Raw genomic sequence first — 21,919 nt, 5'->3', positions numbered from 1 at the left:
AAATTAGATACTAATAGACTGGATTCAGATCCATCACATATGATATGAATACCAATACAGCCTTTCCTTTATTAATAAGTGGATATAAAACCAGTAAATCAAATTTTGACAGTCTAATACTGCAAAGATGCTCTATAAGTTTTTTCTTAAATGACCCTTTAAATATGCTAAGCAATTCCAGGTATTACAGGGAAAGGCTACTTACAGATCCCTGTGAAATGACTGCCTCTGGATGCTTGCTTATGGGACGGTGACAGATTTTGGGTATAATGTTTTGCAAACCCTTAGAATATCCACAAAACAAAATGAGTATAAATACAAACACCAATCTCACTTCCCAGCCTTTCCTTCTATCACAGAAAAACCTGCAAGACATTTGGAAATGGAAATGCACTCAGATCCCCTGGACTGATTTTAAGAACTAAAAGGAATGTTCAGCTTCTTTCAAAGCATTGTTTTCAAACTACAGGGAGTTAAAATAAGGTTTTATTTAGTTATTATTTGCTAATTATTAGTTTGTCTATCACAGGAGTTGGCTGGGATTCTCCCATGTCACCTAATTAGAAATGTTGCACTGCTTTTTGGGAATGTTTTTACATTTTGAAAAGAAGCTTTCTCTTACTAATTAGAATTGAATGCCTTATGAAACTCGACTTTTTACGTGAGTGACTCAACAATCTACTACAGCCTACCAATGTATAAGGGAAATCTTTTTCCTTCAAACTTATCTGTCTGTACTGGTATCTTGCAGTACAACACTACTGTATATATGATACATTCCGGCTTCTGGCTTGAGAAAGACATCTTCATCCTACTTGTAAATAAAGAGATCCATTTCAACAACCTGAAAAAATGTTCTGAACAGAATGATCTTACTAAAATTATGTAATTTAAATCGTCCTGGTACCAAATCAGTTTATGCCATCCAAGTACCTTTGGTGCAACAGTATTTTGAACTTTATGAAAGGTAGTTTTATTATGTAGAAGGCTTATGTAATCCTAATTTATACTGGCTTTGATGCAGCAGTTTTTCTAAGATTGGAAGACCCCAACAATTTAACCACCCTAGAGGAGGACAGCTATTTGGGAGAATTTGCTATTAATTAGCAAACAACTCCCAGAGCCCAGGCCATGCACTTGTCACTGCATCCTCAGTTAACGAGCTGGCCTTGCCCCAGCTAGGGCACTTGCATTCTGCATGCAGGACACAACCCTGTTGCATGTGATTGCCTTTACTGCCAGGCTGGATGATCAAAGCAGTCCTTTCAGGCCTGCTATCTAGGAATCTACAGTAATAAAACAATCTTTAGCTGTATCATGGCTAGATGGGGAAAAGAGCCTGACTCACATTCATGGATTCTAGTTATCATTAAGAGCATATGATACAAACCTCTTACTTTTGCACCAGCATGCTGTTAACTGATCACAAGCTGTAATCCTTGCATCAGATACACTTCCTGCCTGTGCCTATACGACAGGTAAAATGCAGCTGATTGAGCTGTGACACATCCTCCATTGCTGAGGTTTAACTGTGTTATCATAGCAATTGAGGTTTTCACTTCCAGTGAAAGCAGAGAGAAAGCACATCCTTTTCAAGAACAGATGACTACCTTTGGAAGCACACGTGTGCATGGACACATACAGACAGCAGCTCTGAAAGCACTTTGGTAAAAAACAAAACTGAGCGACACGACAATCAAAAAAGATGCTGGGAATAATTATTTTTCTTTTTAAATCTCAACTCTGTCTGCTCAGTAACAGCGATCACTTGGTAGAGACCAAAGACCCAGCACTCAGCATGCTTTCAGGCCTTCCACCACATTAATTTCTTTCTTTGCAAGCAAAATAGGTCAAAACTGTGTGTATGTGATAGGCCTTCTTATGAGCCAAAATAATGTAAACATTCAAAGTTTTCTATTTTTAAATTTGAAACTAACATTGGGTATGAACGTAGGCTACAGAAGAACCAAGTTATTCTGTAGAGAAGAATATTACCACTATCAACAAAATCTTTCTTAGGGTATATAATGGAGCAGAATATTACTATCTTATATGCTAATACTGAAATGTAAAGAAATATTATTCCAGCAATCCATTTTGTCATCTGAAGAGGAACTAATGAAAAGCATGTCCATCTTCAGTACAAATCCAGGCTCAATGTTTGTTTGTTTTCTTAATTATGTTTTGATTTTTAATGACCGAAAATCCTTGATGCATTTATTTCTCACTGGTGGTGTTTCAACATACAAAGTTCCATCAACCCTATGCAAACTGGTTACTTTTTATATTCTGAAACAAGGCAGCAAATCAACTATAGCGAAAAAGAGGAGGGATGTTCCTAACGAGGATTGTAAAGGACTCAGCCTTCCTGAATGTAAAGAGAAATTACACCATCCCACACACACTGAATGTAGCAGTTTTACAGCTGTGATGGTCACTTTGGTTTTGGCCTTTAGGCCTTGATGGATGAGAAAATCTGCCCCCAAACTCTATTTTGCTGCAGAAAAGTCACAATTTTGATTTTGCCAGTGAAATTCTTCACCAGTTTTCTGTATCATTTTGGAACAAAGACGAATCGTTAGCTTTAAGATAAGGTATTAATTCTCTGTGGCTTCAGGTATTGTTCATGGTTGTAACTCACTTTTCTACAGCGGCTGACGTCCTGCTGGCTCCCTATGAAACCATCAAGCTCCAGAAGAATCTAAAATGGATATTTAACATAAAGACCCAAACTAAAGAAAGAAAGCTGATTGCAAAATGTGCCTACGAGAGAGAAGTCAGACCTCCCAAGACCTATCAAATAACAGAGCTCCAGGTATTGTTGAGTTTCTGGCCAAAGTTAAAATCACTTCAAAAGGAGATCAGAGAGCATCAACGAAGAACAATTTGGTTCTTTTAATGCCCATGTTTTGGGATTAAATACAATCTGGAGTTCTTAAATGCAATTCTGTCACAGTTTTCATAATGGAGATTATATGCACTTCAGGACCATTTGATGCAGAACGTTCTTATGTTACCTGATAAAGAAATTAAGAAAATAAATAGGAAATAACTACTGTCAATGTTTAGTGCTTGTTAACAGCTTTGCTATGTTATTGACTGGTTGCTAGAGAAACAGTTATCCATGGGAAAAAAAAAGTTAATTTTCTAAAGAGAGAATATTTAAAAGTAATCATTTGAAAACCTGAACGTGAGAATTCAATTTGATTTTTATATATATATGGTCAAAAAAATGGAAAAATCAGTTTGCTGGAAATAGAGTGAAAGGCTTTGATCTCCTGTCATAACAATTACTCAGATTAGCTCCAATCTCCATTAGCTGTGCAATGTGATGTGGAAACAGAAAGAAAGAAATGGCAAAAATGAGAATCTCACTCCCGTATTGTAAATGCAGACGGCGAATAAACCAGATAAACTTCCTTTGTGTTGGGCACCTGAAGTTCAGGACACAGCAATATTTAAATCATCTGAATAATTCAGACTGAATTTCTGTGCAAGAGAATGACAGAAACGTAGCAGGATTGCAAATTAAACCTGTAAATTATGCCTTCTGTGCCAAAGTCACAGGGCTGCACTATTTTTAGACACATGGAACTTTTTATCCAAATAGCATTTTCTGAATTGTTTACTGAATTCTGCATTTCTGCTCAGTGATTTCCCACATGAAAAAAAACTCTGAATTTGAAAACAAACAAACAAAAAACCCTCATAAAAATTAGCTATTCCTGCATCTTAATACAAACTCCAGAAGTATCGAGCATCAACGCAATTGTTTGAAAGCTTAGGCTGCCTCTCTAAAATTTGCTGTGCTACCAACCCATGCTATTTGATGCATGATTCTCTTTCTAGCATTAATGCATTATTACTCACTGCCTTTCAATGACACACTAACTGAAAGGGTGTTTTGAGAATTTGCCCCCACTGTTTTATTTATGAGACAGACAGTGTTAAAAGGATTCCTCTGATTTCTGAAACTGCCCTCAGGAGTTGAAGAATATTTACCAAAAAACAAGTGGGTGATTCTACTCGTGTTCAGTGCTTTTACTCCACAAAAATTGTGACAAATATTTCTTTATGGACATACAAGAGGTCCCTTAATTGTAGGTTTAACCATTCGAAAGTGAAATCTCTGTGAAGATTTGTATACATGATCTTTCCTTATACAGCTCCATTCTCTCACATGCACTGATCCGAGTCAACTGTTTCATGCACATACCACTGAACTGAAAAACACTCTTCTTCATCCTCACATTAAAACTTTCTATCTGGCTGGTTCTATAAAAAATATTCAGTAAGTAACACAATTTGTAAGTATGTTTTTAGTATATTAATAAACTGTAGGACACCAAATTAGAAAAAAAGAAAAAAAGAAAAATAGAGCCTGACCTTTTTCCTCGTTAAGCATTAGATTTAAGGTGGATATTATCATCATGTTCATTCCAAGCTGAAAAACAAAGATCCAGTTGAAAGAGAATATAAGCAATAGTAAGCAAAATGGTCCTCCTGAATGCTACAATTTCAACATTAAGTGATTCTTAATTATTCCTTCATATTGACGAACATCTAAATGGAGAGGTTGCTTTGAATACTGTTTTTCCTCTGAAACAAATACGTGCTTCCTCTTCATGTTTTGCTCACAGTTCATTTCCAAAAAACATAGCATAGAAAAGATAGTCTAGTCTTTAAAAAAATGTTAAGGCACAACTTTTAGAAAATATATTCTATTAAAGTTTATTCTGCAAACAATGCAATACAGTCCTCAGCTGTACACGTGCTGTTCGTTTTGGGTAAGATTTTGTGTTTCTTAAGCCAAAAACCTCTTCCCCCTTCTTCCTGCCCCAGAGAGAGGTGAGAACAACATCAACCCTCCCTGCCCTCGCCAGGCTGCTTCGTTAGGGATTCTGACTCATCAACTCACCATCCCTGTGCCTGGAGATTTGCAGTCAAGAATGGCAAGGTATATTTAGCCCGATAAGATGAGCAAAGTACATAAATGTTCATGTCTGTATATTTTTTGGTTGAAATTTTACCTAGCAATTTTCAGACATATTCACACTGACACCTTAGTAAGCATAAATTACACTCTCCCATTAACTGTGAAGATTACAGTCTGGCTCTCAGAAAATGAAACGCTTACTTCCAGTGATAATAAAAAGCTTTCTGTTCTCCACCACAGTACACAGGTTGTGAAACTCTCTCCTTTGAAGTATTTTTATCATTCACACCTCCAAAATTTAAAATTTTGAAATTAGGATTTAAAACATCGTATTAAGGATTAAAAATTTTAAATACTTTATAAATAAATTCTCTGCGTATGTTTGCAGAAGCACAATTTTAGGAAAAGAAGTATGAGTAACTTCAGACTCAGAGATGAGGAATGTGGAGTTTTGATGTCAGCAACCTGCAGTCTAAGCCAAAAGTCTGGGCACTGTCACTAAGTGCCTTAAGCACCGCTCTGCACAACAGACTTCAAGACTTCCAGAGCCCAATTCTTTTGCCACTGCTTCTCCCCTTTCAACTCTTCCCTCCGTGGGACCTTGACAAGGGTAAAATTTTGCTAATGTGGACTTCTACCAACAAAAGCCAATACAGTGTGCCTACAGAAAAGGATAGTTGGGCTATCAAATGAACTTCACGTAAAAGGATTTCTGTATCTTTAAGCGCCTTCTTCCTCCCTCCTTAAAAACGTAGGGTATGTTTTAGGACCTGAAAAGGACCTCAAAGACTTCCTGGGGAGCATGATTACTCACACCAGGTCCCAACTACTCTGAAAGCCCTGCTGTTGCATATCGTCATGACAGCACTGGGTTTAACACAGAGCTCTGCCAGCACCCCATAGCTTTGCTTGCTTGGTGTACTACAAAACATGACTTTACTACACGTGCAGTAAACTGCACAAACCCTAAGCCAGACATAAAAAGGTTTGGGTCTCCTCAGAAAGAACTGAACAAAAGGGTGAATCACATTCAAGCCTGACAACAGTATTGCACCAGCTCATCAAAGCAGAGCAAACAAAAACGAGGGTGAAGGACCACAGGCAGCAAGAATTTAAAACCATGCGTCCCTACAAGGAAGCATTACACCACCTGGAGTTTAAGAACTAGCCATAAAAGAGAAGAATCTAGAAAATGCACAATTTCATCCCAAACAGAGGAAAACAAACCGTGCTAGATCCTAACTCAAAACTCAAACAGATCTTTATTCTTGAACAATGATACGAGTCCCAGGAAATGGAGAAGGTAAAGGTAAGTACCTAACAGGTATCAAACAAACTCTGGTACCATTCTCCAAAAACTGAGCTACTGGAAAGCATACCGGCGAAGAATCCTTCAGTCAGCTCTAATTTAAAGCTTCATTAAAAGAAATTCCATCAGTAACACAAACATATTCTGTCAAAAACCCCCACAAACAAAGCTATCGGTGTCATCAACTCTGGATTCTTGGCAGAAAAATCTAACAAATGTGATTTTCAACCTACAGGTATCTCCCTGCATTTAAAAAAAGAAGTGTTTAGTTCTTACGTTACACTTTGCCATGCTATCTCAATGGAAGTGTGAATTTAAGGCAATGAAAGGCAAACTTCCCAGTGCTGCTGAACCTGAATTTCTCACTTCATTTTAAATGTGGACATTCCAAAGCACTCAAAGCATTTCATTTACAAAAAAAAGGTTATTTATTCTTCTTAAAAGTGCTGTAAGGAAATCGTGTAAACACCATATACCTTAAACTATTTACCTTGAAGAAGATTATTAGTAACAAAAAAAAGTTCTCTAAGTTGGACTTTCTCTTAATCCTTGGTGCAATTTAAACTTGCCTTTTCTCCTTGCTCTTTTCTCTTTCAAATCTGCACAGCAACCACTACCACTGCTTTTGATAAAATTCTAATCTTTTTAAAGTTTTATGCCCATCCTACAGCGTTCTCTTTTTTCCCCTGCCACAAACAAACCTCATTCTTCCTGCTGCTCTTTAAAAGTACTGCTTTGTCAATCCGCCACTAGTTTGTTGCTCTGCTTTCTCATCTTCCTACTAATAAGAACTTCCCATAAAAGACCATGTTCAGTACAGCAAAATACATTCTAAGGTCTCACTGACAGCAAATACTTGCAGGATCTGACAAAAGACACTGATGTTTGTAAAAACTCTCAGCACTTGAGAAATGACTCTTTGTGATCTTTGTTATTTTTCAAGCACTTCAATCATCTTCCTCTCATACAGGGGAAGCACAACAAACTCAGATGCAACACGGAAAATTCTGAATAAACGTATGGAAAAAAAAAACAACTTTCATATGGAGGATGACTCCACAAACTGCTGGCAATGCTCCAGAGAAGGGTTTCAAACCTCGGAGATGCATAAATGTGAAGTTAACAAAGCTCTAGACAATCAGAGCTGCATCAGATCACCTCAGTGGCAGAAAGTCAAAGTGGGGCTCAGTACCTAGTGATGTATCCTAGGAAATATCCCTGGAAATCTGAACATCTGCTTTCAGGAATTTACAGTATTAAGCACGTAAGCCGGAAAAACAAATATTTCTGAACATAGCTAGAATCTTATATTCCATAGGCACAGTTTGCAAATACATGGGAAAAAGATACGAATAGGTCCTCCAAATTTTCACAAAATCTGATCAAAGAAGAATGGTCTTCTGCTACATCTCTCAACTGAAAGGGATAGCTCTCTAAAAAACAGAGATTCAAAATGAGTTCTGGTCATCAGGTATTCTGTGGGAATGCTGCATGTATCGGTTCAGAGGTGATCAGACAGAATTCTATATTTTCTCTGAAGAAGAACTCACTGATAAGAATGAAAATGTACTGGTGTGTTTAAGAATCTTATTTTGAAGCAGTGGATATAGTACAGATACTACACTGACTCACTGAGATGACCAAACAATCTGTTGTAGATTAACATAATTTTATTTAAAAAGAAAAATGTACGTATTTCCTCAAGTGGGGCACTTCAGATTAGGGATCTCTTCAGTCTTTTCTGGAGGGATTTAAAAAAGCTTTGGAGAAATCTTAAAGCTATGGAATTAGCCTGGTATTTATAGCTCAGTTTCCTACTGTGTTCTTTGAGCTTCTAGGACATTTTTTTTCTCCATCTGCTGGTTGTTGACATGGTATAACCTTATATTTTGATTATGAAAATGTATAAGAGCAAAAGCTTTGCACTTTAAAGTTCTGCCTTTATCTCAGGGCAAGGCAGCTGTGCTCTGCCACTACTGTATCATGTAGGTCAAGAACTGCCATGTATTTTCTGATACAGACAAATGGATTTCTATTGTTTAATTATATCAAAATATATTCCTACCAATCATGACTAACACTCCATATGAATCATGCTGCCACAAAATGATACTTTTCATACCTTTAGAACACGGTACATTGTACACTGTTTCAAGAAAATCTGTTAAATCTAGGTCAAGAATGCTTTCTTCTTTGTTCTGTTACCAAAAAGGTCCATGTATCAGTGCACTGTTTACCTCATATAAAGATATAAATTGCCAAATTGCCAAATTCCGGCTTAAGAAAGGCACTGATTCACTTTTGAATACTCACCTACATTACTCCTCATGGTCTTGCTTCTAGTTACCTTGGGGATATTTAGTCTTCTTAGAATTCTTGATGCACTTGGAGATTTGCTTTAGCTATTCTCCTGTTGAGATCTCGATAATGGGCTATGTCCATTGAGGCTGGCTCCTTGCCTTACTGCACCCCTCATGTGAGGAACTCTTGCACGCCAGGTTACATCTATTGAGACAGTAGAATTATTTAAACTAAAACACTGATGTTTTTATTTCGTTTCTCTTGATTGCCTCCTAAGCCTTACCCAATGACTTTGTAGCAAAAGTTGAGATAATATTTGCTGTTAAGGAAGGTGAGGATGGCTCTGATAAGAAACAGATAGCTTTTAATAAATTATGATGGTTCACTGTCCACAGGAATGGGCAGATTTCTAGAAAAATCAGCTGAAGATTTTTATAACGATAGAACCAGTGTGAAACTGTATAATACAAACTTCATGTCTTCAGATAACTGTAGCTGTCCTGACACATGCTAATAGCCTTTAAATAGTAAGGCTAGAAGTTAGGCTTTAGAGAGTTAAATACCACAGCTAATACTACATGATAAAAACATACACAAACACAGCAGCAGTCTCTCTCTTTTAAAACTTTAGTTATGTAAAGGCCCTGTCAGTACTGTGTATGAGCTACTGCAGACGTACACAGACACAGGTGAAGCCCCAGCTGTAAGAGCTTGTGTTATCACAGCAACATTTGCCTATCGAAAACAAAAGCACTGGGCTTCTCTTGAGCCATTTCCTTTGGAAACAACAGCACCACATATCTGTAACCCTCCACTCGAGCACGACAGCTCCAATTTCTCTGACACTGAAAGGAGTTAACAACCTTTGCAGGACTTTAAGTCAACTAATTAGTTCTTTTAGAAGTGAAATGGATTGGAGCTCATTAGGTTAAAGACATAGCTAAAAGAGTTGATGTTGGCCTTTACAGCATTGTACCTCAAAGCCTGAGGTCTCAGTAAGAGAGCACAGCTAGAAACCAGTAATATGCCTTTAACAAATTCAGATTTATAGGCAATTTCCCATGTTATGAACAAATCTTTCATTGAAGTGGATGCAACACAACCAATCAACAATTTCTGTGTCCTACAGAAAGCCTGAAGAATTTGCTCTGGTTTATAGATCACTAATTTGGGACTCCTCTTAAAGACATCTGTCATTCAGTCAAGGTCTTTGTTGTTGTTACAAACCTTTTCCTCTTACATTACAGCATTATACAAATAGTATAAACAAATAACAAAAATTTCAGGTAAGTGATGTGAATTGGGTATAAGGAGTTACGTGCCAGGAAGTACACTGGCAGCACATACCACAGCATTTACTGTGATTCTTATTTAAGTTTGTAAGGAAATCCTTTTTGCTTTCTTGGTGATGAGCTGGTCTTTAACTTCTGCTGACTTTATTAGTAGTTGTAATTTTAGTAACAGCTGATAGTTGATTGGCACCTAATTTCAGAGCAAAGTTGGGCCGTGACATCCTGTAACAATGAATCTGCCTTTTTGCACTGAATTCAGCAGCCCAGTAGAGCCTTCCAGACTCTGTTTAGAAAGAAAACTATTTAGAGAGAAAGTGACTGACAGCAGTTACTCGTTTCCAGATTATCCAGTCCCTATATATTATTAAAATGATTAAAATGAAAATTAAATAATAATAAAGAAATAATGCTATTATTGGTAAAAAAATTCTCTTTCCATTCATTGAAACAGCTTACAACAATCCCAACAGAACCATGTGACTTTATAAAGGCAGGAGGTCTAAATGCTGATTACATACCACTGAAATACACTGCATTGGATTAAGTGAAAAATTGGAACATAATGCTAAGGAGAAGGATGTCATGGTACAGACATCCAGGTACACCCAGTGGAGATGGGAAGGCACTGAACTTTCTCCCAAGACTTGTATTATCAGACTCCAAGCAATGGGCCTGAGCTGCTGGTTTTAGCTTATTGAGAACCTGAATGTCAGTGCTTTAGAAATCACTCAGAAATTCTGAGTCCTAAAATCTGACACGTAAATGGCACACTTAAAACATAAGAATTTCTTCTCCTATTGCAGAAATGACAAACGTTTAATGTTTCCTCTGTATGTAATCCAGTCTTTATATAAGCTGCATGATTATTTTTTAAAGGAACATTTTTACTTGTTATTCATAAAACTATAGATGAATGCTTTAAGAATCTGTGACTTCAGAGCAGCTAATTTTTACAGTGACAAAGCAAGCAGAAATACGACATAACTATTTTTTGTTAAATAGTTTGCAGACAAATGTATTTTAGATTACACAGTTTTTACTGTGCATTTAATATTCTTCAGATAAAATTACTAATTAACGTTTAATCACATTGAAAGGTATCGGTAAGAGAGATTTTTGTAAAGGCTTTCCTAAAGCAAAAGCACAGCAAACAATATAAAACTGATTTACTGGAAACAATTTCAATAGATGGATGAAACAGCCCAACAATGAAAGCTATGTCATACCAGGGCTTAAAATAACTAGGTCACGTGGACAATACTGAAGATTTAAGCAGCATCAGTAAAAGAATGCTCTACTAAAGGCCTCAAGAATTTGACAAAAAAAGCATTACTAAAATGAATTCAAATAAAGAACCTGGTTTTTAACTTATAGATTCTAAATAAAATAGTAACGATACATTAATTATAAGAGTTGTCTGTACTGAACATACAGAAATGGAAACGTGTAAGCAAAGATGTAATTAAATTTTCTGCTGGGAAAAAAATTACCTTTACTGTACATATTCCATTTACAAACCTACAAGCATCCAAGTAATAGCATCACACTCAGCACATGCTGCCAGTGTCTTATATGACCCTCAAAAGAGTTTTACACGGTGACTCAAGAGAATTTCTGTGGCTAATTCAATAGGCCCCATATTGCTTTTCCCCTCCTGAAAGTCTTGTTCTCACTCTCCTTTTATCCTGCCTCTCAATCCTTCTTTGCCTACTAGGATCTACCAGGTCTCAAGACTGACTGGACTTGATGACTCCAAGATCTTTTCCAACCTTGGTGATTCTATGATGAAATATTAAAATAATTATTTGCAAAAAAGTTGTGTGAAGGTTTTTTTTTTTTTTATTAAAAGAATGGATACTTGACATTATAAAAATCACACTTCTGAACATCTGCTATTTAATGTAAGAGTGGTTGCACAGACTATCCTAGTCTTTATTAAATAGCCAGCACTGCACCACGCACAAAAAGACCGGTTTATTTTTATCATTCAGAGATAAGTATAGGGCACTCATAGTGATTTCACTATGTTTATTTTCCTATTGCATGCATATCCATAACAATAACTTTTCCAGCAAGTTCTCACCAAGTTGCTAGAATCTGACAGTGGATGTATTTCTGGGGAAAAGCCATCTGGCTTTTTTCAGTGAATGTGCTTTCTCATTTGCTTGCGAGCTTTCTATTTACATAACAAGTCTGCGATAACAGAGTAAAAGAAATCCTGTCCCCATCTAATCTCCCAAGATACATACAGTACTCTTACAACTACGGCATTTGATGCATCTAAAATTAAAAAGACTCTACTTTTTATAAAACTAAATAAAAATGCCAATGATCTTCCAGTAAAAGAAACAAACTCAGGAACTTTTCAGCTGTGTGCTGTCACAAATGCGTACAGAAAAAAGAGGCACTCTGCCAGTTCCCTTTCATTTTCTAAGGTCTGTTTTATCTACATATCTTCTACAGCAATCTGCTTGTTCATTGGCTGTTTCTCATACTCTCATATATTCTTTCCATTTACCCTGTGGCAGAATTGAGAAATGCTCCTCCAAAAGTGTGTCTTTCAAATCACAGGCATGGGCTGCACGCTGGAAAAATTTGGCAGAAGTTCAGAGACTTGATTACAAGCATCCAGCCTGATACCGTTTTATTTTCAATAATTTTTCCATAGATATGGCATGAGGAGAAATGGTGGGAATGAGGAAATCCACTCACCTCAAATCCAGAAGATCGGTGGAGGTAATCCACCAGATTTTGGTGGTTCTCTGAATTTTTAGAAAGAAAAAGTGAAGTGCTGTTTCTTCTAGTCTTTATATTTTCCTGTCTGTTATGCTTTGATATTAGCCTCTTCTTCCTACAATAAAAAACATGTTTTAATAAAACACGATTTGCAGAAAGACAAAGTATCGATACCTGTACTTAATGCAGGCTGCATGGCTTCTCCGAAAGACTGCTTCACTACACAAAAACCATGGGAACAGTCTCAAAAGCAAACACTGAAAAGAACTGGTTGGTTTATCAAGGCTGTCTCAGCAGTCAGTGAGGAGAGGTAGAGTTCAAAGTGTGATGTAAAATAAATGAGTGTAATCTGGTCCCAAATACACCTGTATTCTTAACTGCCCTCTAGAAGGACCTCTATTTTTGATGACCATAAACAGAAAACCCTGTGTCCAAGGGTAGAATGGACTCTGGCTATATCCTCTTGCTACACATTTGCACAGAATTTAAAGTGATAGAAATACAGCCTCCAGAATGGATAAGGGGACTTTTATATTAAGTGTTCTGGAGAAGACCTCCATAACCCTCGTGGGCCTTCAAACCTGGGAGCCTGTGTGTCCTTGCAAAAATCTGCAGCAGGCGAGGTGATCCACTGCTGCTACCACTGCTGAAATGCAGCAGCCCCCCTCACAGTGCTCACACCCACTGCTTGGTCTCCATAAATGTTCAAAGCATCAGTGAATGTCAGTGGTGCCATGTTTCCACACAGAGGAATTCAAAGGCAGTCCTTTGCTCTATACACACTTCCACGTCAGACGCCACCTGGTCCAAACGCCCCTCTGCTGCCATCACACAGTGGGATATTGGTGGGAAGGTTCAACCACAAGCTGAGTCAAACCAGGGCCTTGTACTTCATGATGCAACATCAACAGCCACTGAAAATCTCCACGCATGTGATTACACCTGGACAAACAGCAGGGGCCACAGGACCTTCAAGTTGCCCCAGGGTAGACTTGGAACCCTGCCGAAAGCCTGCGAGCTGGGAGGAGGCAGTGCGCTTCCTCACCTCTGCTTTATGGAAGGCTGTGGAGCACACACTGCAGCCCCAAGCTGCTTCCTCTCCTCCACTAACGTGGCTCCAGAGAATCAGATAAGGGAGCCGATTTGTGTATTTGTCGGATTAGTCTTAACCTACATTGGTGCCCTAATCTCTGTGGCTGGCGGCACGCGGGTGCTGGAGCGGTGCAGCAGGGAAGGGCAGGGCCTGCTTCTGCTTGGAGCTCTGCAGGGCTCCTTCCTCACCTCCTTGCTTTAAAACACCACGCTATTGGAAATGTCTTCTCCCCTGGTCTTCATAGGAGGACTTTGGTATTTTATTTAATTGTTTAAATAAAAGCAATATTTAGCTGTCTCGCATTCAAAACAATTTAGAATTAAATTTAGAATATAACTGTTGTGATACTGATGAGTGGGTATGTCTAAAAACCCCTTCTGAGTACCTCATAATATAAGTCAGCATAAAGGTGTTGGAAATGTGGAACCTTGTTTTCCTTTTTCTGACTAGAATTCCTATGTATTACCTAATATTTCCCAGGTATTTGGTTAAAGCCAAGTTAAAACACAGCAGATGTCCTAACAAAATCAGAAATAAATATCTGAACTTCTGAGAGAACCTTTGCTCGAATGCATGCCTTTTACAAGTGTGCTACTCTTCTGTATTGGCTGAAGCTGCCTATCCTAATGTAACATCAGAAATGCATGTTAAGTGCCCCCCACCACTGTGTGAATTATGTTAGAGCTCAAAGGAGCACGGCAAAAAAAGGTAGATCCCTTAGAGAAGCTCATTTAGAAATTAACCACAGCACTAAGGCTAACATACTAACACATTTGTTTTACTTCTGTGATGCATAGCTATAAGGCTAACATACCAACATATTTGTTTTACGTATGTGATACATAGCTGCAAGGCTAACATACTAACATTTTTCACAGGTTTGGCAATGGTGTCACTGGAGTGGATGTAGCTTTGAACAGAAAAGATGTAAGAAGGGATACTGTCTTTTTTTTTTTTTTTTGTCACCAAAAGAAAAAAGAAGGAATGGATTTTTAATTTGAAAGCAGAGGAAATCAGAGACATCAATTTATCAAATCTCCATCCTGTAAATCCTACAACTCTCATACTTTCATAAAGAAAGTGACAACTACTAATAACAAATCTCACAAAAACGAAAATGCTTTTACTTATAAAAAGCCTTGGTTTTGACAGGAAAGGTGCATGCTACTATTCAGAAACAGCATACAGACAGCCTTCACCCAGCAATTTCAAAACAGAACGAAAACAATCAAATTGACAAATAGATCAGTTTCCCACCATAAAGAAAATCACTCCTATGTACAACCTTGGGTAATAAAGAGGTAAGCAGAGCGCAGGCCCGTGTGCCACAGCACTCATCTCACCTAACTGCTGGTTGCTATGGCAAGCATTTGCCCGTGTTTTGTACATTAAACTGTAATATGTTTTCTGCCTCCTTCCTCTTGGTATTTTGATGAAGTTAACACTCGAGCTTTGGGCTTGAAAGATACGAAAGCTGTAAGTTCTCTCAAATAATCACGCATTCCAATTCATTTTGGTTTTCCGAAAACAACTGAGAATCAAGTGGTATATTTAAAAAATAATTTCATTCATCTGCTTGTGATTTATTTCCATTAGCTACTTTGCGTACCTGTTGTAATCACATTTCTACTTCCTAACTCACAATGGAAATGTAATCTACTTTTCTCCTTCACTGATCTTTAATTTGATACAGAGATAGCCGTGAAACTGATGAGAACTGAGATGAGATCCAAATTCTAGTTCTGAATAATACCAATTTGCCTTTCCTCCACTTGTTGTCTTTGAATAGATGTTAAAGATAAAAAAGAAAGAAAATACCAAGAACTTTACACAGCCATTGCTATGGCAAACTAACAAATAACGGGGTGCTTTTCTGGGACGGTCTCTCCTGAAATACAGAGACATTTCAAAAGATGTGTAGCAGCCAGCTCTTGCCACAGTGCCACAGTCATCCTAATGAGGAATGTTCATCCATTTTTTTCTTGATCTGCACGACTAACATGAAGCCTTACTATAAAAGTAGAACTATCTCAAACGGAAGGCTTAATTAATTAACCACAGTAGAAGAAACACAATCCTCTTCTCACCACAGATCTCCACACCAGACCAACGGCAAACTCAAACGTCATCTGCTGACAGAAAGATTCATGAGAGTACTTGCAAAGTTATATATAAGGGAAAAGAAAAAAAATAATAAATTGTTGCTTTTGATGGTAATGGTATTTTCCACTGCCGGTGTGTATGTGCTGTCCTTCTTTCCCCACACCTGAGAAGAAGGAAGTTGTACATGTCTCGATTTGTCTATTGCATCATTTCTTGACATTAGGAACTAATAAAGAGAATTTCATAGCACGGTCAGTAGAACTGGATTATGACTTTTTAACTTCTCTTGTACTTCATAAGGTGTAAGAACTGCAGAGAGAGTCCTAAAGCACATTTGCAAATTGCAAAAGGGCAATTGCAAACGCATTAAATGTTTCATATTTACCTTAACGTCCCTTGTTTAGTAATGCTCAACATAGATGAGGCACAGAACACAGAACTTATCCTAAAGACAGCTAGAACAGCCCTTCCTCCTGCCTAGCTTTCCTGCTGACCACTTCAGTGAACAAACAGGTGAATAAGCATGCCAACAGAGTAAGCAACAGATGAGAAGCGTATCTGGACTTTAAGATGCATCTCATACCCAAAGCCTTGAACTTATTAGGAAAAAAGAAATTTATCATCACATAACAAACTACCTTCTTTTAGGTACGATATGCTATCATTCAAAACGAAATACTCTTTCCTAAACTGTGTTATCTCTTATTTAAAAAGTTGTGGCACAGTTCCCTGCAGCTGACAATCCCTGATGGCTGTCAGCTCTCGCTTTGTAATGAGCAGCTCTCTGCACCATTGCAGCCTGCAGTGGGGAACCAGTGCCTGCTTTCCAGCATTGAGCCTTCTCAGTGTTGTTTCACCATCCTTTATCGTGAAGCCTTTTACAGAAGAAATACTTGAAGGAAGTTCAGGGACTCTGAGTTCAGGGACTTCGATGGGTGGACCATTCAATGGATAAGAAATTGGTTGAAAGGTAGCAGATAGAGGGTGGTCATCAATGGCTCTGTGTCCAGGTGGAGGCGGGTAATGAGCAGTGTCCTCCAGGAGTCTGTCTTGGAACGGTGCTCTTTAACATCTTTATCAGTGACATCGATGTAAGAATTGAGTGCACCCTCAGCAAGTTTGCTGATGACAGCAAGCTGAGTGGTGAGGCTGACATGGTGGAAGGAAGGGATGCCATTCTGAGGAACCTCAATAGGCTTGAAAGGTGGGCCTGGGTGAACCTGATGAGGTTCAACACGGCAAAGTGCAAGGTTTGGCACCTGGGCCGGAGCAATTCCAGGCATCCATACAGACTGGAAGGAGTGATTCTTGAGAGCAGCCCTGGGGAGAGGGACCTGGGGGTCCTGATGGATGAAAAGCTTAACGTGAACCAGCAGTGTGCTCTTGCGGCTCGGAAGGCAAATGATAGCCTGGGCTCCATCAGAAGAGGGGTGGCCAGCAGGGACAGGAGGTGATTGTCCCCCTCTACTCTGCTCTTGTGAGGCCCCATCTGGAGCACTGCATCCAGGTCTGGAATCTGGAGCAGTACAAGAAATACAGAGAGATGTTCGAAAGGGTCCAGAGGAGAGCCACAAAGATGATCAGGGGACTGGAGCAACTCCCCTATGAAGACAGGCTGAGGGAGCTGGACTTGTTCAGAGTGGAGAAAAGGCGGCTGTGGGGTGACCTCATTGCAGCCTTCAGTACCTAAAGGGAGCCTACAAACAGGAGGGGAATCAACTCTTTGAAATGGCAGATAACAGCAGGACAAGGGGAAATGGTTTTAAGTTGAAGGAGGGAAGATTTAGGTTGGATGTCAGGGGAAGTTCTTTCCCATGAGAGTGGTGAGGTGCTGGAACAGCTGCCCAGAGAGGCTGTGGATGCCCCGTCCATCCCTGGAGGTGTTCAAAGCCAGGTTGGATGGGGGCCTGGGCAGCCTGGGCTGGTATTAAATGTGGAGGTTGGTGGCCCTGCTTGTGGTGGGGGGTTGAAGCTTCATGATCCTTGAGGTTCCTTCCAACCCTGGCCATGGATGCTCCAAAGGAATTTACATAGGGAAGCCACTGCACCACCTGGCATGTAACATGCTCCCTCCTGAAGGCCTCCTCCTTCGCCATCACGCAATAGTCATCCTTTTGCTTCCTCCGTGGAGCTCTTTCAAAATGACATTGCTACTAATTAGCATTACTAATTGTCCAATTCATTCATAAAGTACCAGGATGGTATTTTAATAATCCCCTGGCACTGGACTCCTAAATCAGAACTCAGTTTCTGTTTCTGGAATTTTAATACTATTTCTGTTAAGGTTAATAGATAACTTCCCACTGAGTTTAATATAACTCACATTGGATCACTACCGAGTCTGTATTTATAATAAAACGCCCCACAATTTGAATCTGTTTGATCACTTAAAAGATATCCACTTTATTTATTCACAGATGTTAGAATTCTCTAAAAAGTTAGCCTACAATGATTTTACAGAAAGTTCTGACACGATTCATAGAGTTTGTTTTTAAGGTATGTCCAAAATCCATGGTACTAAGTCATCAAACAGCCCTCTGACTACGAGAATCATCACTTGCTGCAAGGAACATTAAGGCCAAACATATGTACATACTATGAAGCTTTCTAAATGACAAATGTATCAAATGGCATTGGGGAAAAAATTACCCATCCCGTGAAAAGGCTAATTAACTCACTTCTTTATCGCAAGAGTTTTCTGAAGCCCTTTATCTGCCAAAGGGCCAGAAATGAGAAAATGGCCCCAGGAATCTAGCTAACATGGACTTCTTTAATTTTCTATAAACAACCTCTATGTGTGAATACATGTATTTAACTTATATGATGTTTTAATGAATTTGCTAATCTGCAAGCTTTACGGTGACCTTTGGCTATTGCTGTATATATAGTGGATATTGCTATAGATCAAGTACTGTTCTGGCCACTGCTGCAATCCTAAAACTAGTTAACTCTGCTACAGGATTTGACTATGTTGAATTTTTCTGAAACTACATTTTCAACAGCAACTGAAATACAAAAGCATTAATATGTTGTATACCTATTTCTATAAAATTCAAATCCAAGAAAACCTACAAGATGAAAACTTCATTCCAATTGGAGAACTGCAGCAACAATTTAAAATGTATTATCCACAGTAAATTGATTTCATGCTAACCTACAAGTACAGTGCACAGAACCAGCCTGAGGTCAGCGAGAAAGCCGTTCCTGGAAGAGTTGATCATAAGCATCAGATCATGGCTCTGAGTTAATGAGCTTTTCATACTTCGTTTGCCATCCCCAAAAAGAGACCCAGGGCACATACTTAACATCCACAATCCTTAACAAAACTTGGTACAAAGTTACTGGGGACCCAGTAAGAACCTTTGCAACACAGTGCTAATCACAAAAAAAACCCCAGTAATTGCAAGATCACCGATCACTTTGCACTCAAAACTTTGACAACAGAAAGGTTTTGCCTCTTTTCAATTTGCAGATAACTACAAATAAAAAGCTTTGCATTGTCCAATTCCTATTTAATGCAAAGCTTTGTATTGCAGATTTATGTAGGCTCAAGAAAAATGAGTAGACAAAGGCACGTAAGCTGCTTTATTGGTTCGTTTTTCAATTTTTATTACGTAAAACAGTAGCAATCATTTTTCTTTCATAAAATCTGGTGTTGTTTTTGCTCTGAGCAATTCACCAACGAGAAAGAATGAGGTGGGATCCCAAGCTAGAAGTTAAAGGCGCTAGTATATAGTGTGCAGAATATAGCAAAGTGCCAGCTATTCATGCAGTAAATTAAAAAAGAAAAAAAGGGGAAAAAACATTTTAATAAAAAAATTTCAGAAAACTGTATCACAGAGAATAACAACTTTGCTATCCCCTTGGTTGGCTGAGACAACTGAGTAGCTTCTGGGAGTGAGATGGAAAGAATAGTAGAAATGATCGCCTTAGCAATGCCTCCATGAAAACAACCACCCCTCCAACACTTCTGCAAACCTAGATGTGCTTTTTTTTTCAATCCTAAGTCTGCTCCATAAGTATTATTAGACAAGAAAAAGAGGGGACAGTAAAAGTAAGCACTTAAAATTGTCAAGAGTGGTAAATCAACAGCAGGAGCAGGTAAAAACCCACACTTCTAAAATGAAACACACAAACACACTGAAGGATTGAAGAACAGAAAACTATTGCCACGAGAAATAAAATCCATAAAAAGAAAATCAGAGATACAACTGTACAATATAAATTCAAAACATAGGGTGCTTTAGGTTTCTTGCCTCAAACAAGTTTTTCATGCAGCAGTCACTCAATGACTGGCTGTATTAATGCTGTCGTACACAGACAAGAGGAGTGTTCCATGCATTACAGCAGCTAACAAATAATACTGGCTTCACTTTAGCCAACTTTTCACACCAACAGAGCACACAGATAGAAAAGAACCAAGAATACAAATTATAGCAGCAGTCAACAGAAAAGTTTGCTTTGTTATTACAAGATTATATGTAAAATTTTCTCTAACGCTGAAACCCAAAACCCTTTCAAACCAAAGAAACTCCTAACCTACGATGGGAAAGACTTGAATCGTTTAAGGCCTGCGGTCATTAACAAGAACTTAAACACTTCTAATTGCTAAGTTATCTTAATTCAGTAATTAAATAATCTAAGTGTAATAGCAGTATAGCCTTACAATTTCGCATGGATCTAAGAACAGCGAATTACACAATGTCAAATGGTCTAATTTAACAAAAAGTTTTTTTTCTTTCTTCACAGAAACCACTACATAAACCTCCCAGATTCCTCTTTCATAGCATGTTTTGACACTATCTGGATTTAGGCTTAATGCAAGCTAGTTTCTAACCACTGAAGCTTTGTTTGCTCTTCTGTACTTGCAGAATTCCCTAATTCAGAAGTATGGCCACTGGTAGGAAGGAGCTGAAGGGAGCTTGCACATGACAGACATCATTCCCAAAGAGAGCCCTGAGACAGCCTTTCAAGTAGAAGAACTTTAAATTCCTACTGAATTAGGCTAGATCGAAATCGATGGGACAATCAGATCTTTCAGCAGATAAAAAGATTTCTGCTCAAACCAAGCGCTGAGATGCTAACAGTGAGCCCAAGCCTAACGACCAGAGCCCATCTTCACCTTCACATGAATTTGCTTTAAAGTTGACTGAGCTGCAAGAGCATATTTTCCAGATTTTGGGAAATGGTTCTCAACGTCCTGACACCAGACAGTGGTAGAACAGCACGGTCCTGCAAGCTGTCCAAGGCACCTGATGGCCACTGGGACTGCATGGATTGTGGTGGCACCAGATTATGGAAGTGGGTTACAGAATTAGTGAGTGAAAAGCAGTTCAGGGAACAAGCAAGGAAACGCACACATCCTCCCCCTGTAACAGCCATGTCTTCAAACCGGATCCCACTGGTGCAGCTTTTCTCTTGTGGCTGTGTGCTCCCAGCCTGGCCCACCATGTGGCTGTACAAACAGCAGCAGGACGGAAGGAAGCAGTGCAGATGTGGGAACAGTGGGCAGGAACGAAAGCAGCTTTATCCAGAGGAACTGCCGGCTTGCATACCAACAAAATTACTACCCAACTTCCCCTATAACTGAAAAGTTTTCTGCTGCACAGCATCCAAACTTCCTAGTAGCCTCACAACAACTTACATGAAGAATATGTCAATATGTTCTTTGACACCCTGAATTAGCAAGCATAAATAACAGCATACAGCTCTCTCCTTGATTCCAGATACATCTCTTTGAGAATTCTGTTCTTGTATACTTGTGGTGATGTGCCTTAACAAGAAGTTTCAGTGCTATGAAAGTGACGGGCCTCACACATGAGTTTAAGCAGAGATGCAGAAAGCAAGCCTGACGTGCTTTCAGAGTACCAACACGAGCACTATTGTAATCAGCATCCAGAAGCGTCATCATAACATCACCTGCATAACCAAGCCACAGTACTGAGTACAGACATTACCAAAAAAGTCAGAATGCTGCAATTAGGTGATAGTTAGCAGTTACTGAGTGAAACAACCACACTGGTCACTTTTAAGCAGGGTTGCAAACAGCATAAACCAGAGTTTTCTGAATGATTTGGCTACAAACACGTCCTCGTGTCCCTACCAAAACCAAAAACCTACTCATGCAGCTAGATCCCCATTGAGTGCAG

The 21,919-nt window shown here is 38.8% G+C and overlaps 1 protein-coding gene across 10 annotated transcripts in view; it reads right to left on the bottom strand.

Moving 5' to 3' along the window:
- The window catches only part of MBD5 (methyl-CpG binding domain protein 5), a 128,379-nt gene that overhangs the window by 45,775 nt on the left and 60,685 nt on the right, over nucleotides 1-21,919 (bottom strand). For 8 of the 10 annotated variants that reach the window (XM_042827449.1, XM_042827450.1, XM_042827451.1 and 5 more), the window contains 3 exons: nucleotides 12,551-12,689; nucleotides 8,559-8,750; nucleotides 4,387-4,444 (listed from right to left, as the gene is read on the bottom strand). The gene's annotated coding sequence lies outside the window, so the exon portion shown is untranslated. The remainder of the gene's footprint in view (nucleotides 1-4,386; nucleotides 4,445-8,558; nucleotides 8,751-12,550; nucleotides 12,690-21,919) is intronic. The other 2 variants (XM_042827447.1, XM_042827448.1) reach the window with 2 other exon arrangements.

This window comes from Centrocercus urophasianus, unplaced genomic scaffold, assembly GCF_019232065.1.
Source record: "Centrocercus urophasianus isolate 14NV4802_14NV808 unplaced genomic scaffold, USGS_Curo_1.0 seq_28, whole genome shotgun sequence".
In the NCBI taxonomy this organism is placed as follows: Eukaryota; Metazoa; Chordata; class Aves; order Galliformes; family Phasianidae; genus Centrocercus; species Centrocercus urophasianus.
This window is presented reverse-complemented; position numbering and strand designations above follow the sequence as displayed.